Genomic DNA, 286 nt, shown 5'->3' with positions numbered 1-286 from the left:
ATTGGCAAGGTTAAGCTTTGCGTGTTTCGTAAAAAGCATATTTTAATTCTGTTTAACTGACCGATCTGATCTTAACGCTGACTTGATAACGAGGAGTTTATCAAACATGTGTTTTAATTAATGCAGATTTTGAAAAGAGATATACAAATTAATGAATGTTGAAATGATATACAATTTCAAAAATTTTACTGCTTTTGGGGCACCGGCACATGTTTTGTATTATTTGGGAAATATTTTTGCCTCAGCTGATCAATATTTTTTAATTATTCATCTGAATAGGCAAAGT

Source organism: Penaeus monodon, chromosome 34, assembly GCF_015228065.2.
Source record: "Penaeus monodon isolate SGIC_2016 chromosome 34, NSTDA_Pmon_1, whole genome shotgun sequence".
In the NCBI taxonomy this organism is placed as follows: domain Eukaryota; kingdom Metazoa; phylum Arthropoda; class Malacostraca; order Decapoda; family Penaeidae; genus Penaeus; species Penaeus monodon.
This window is presented reverse-complemented; position numbering follows the sequence as displayed.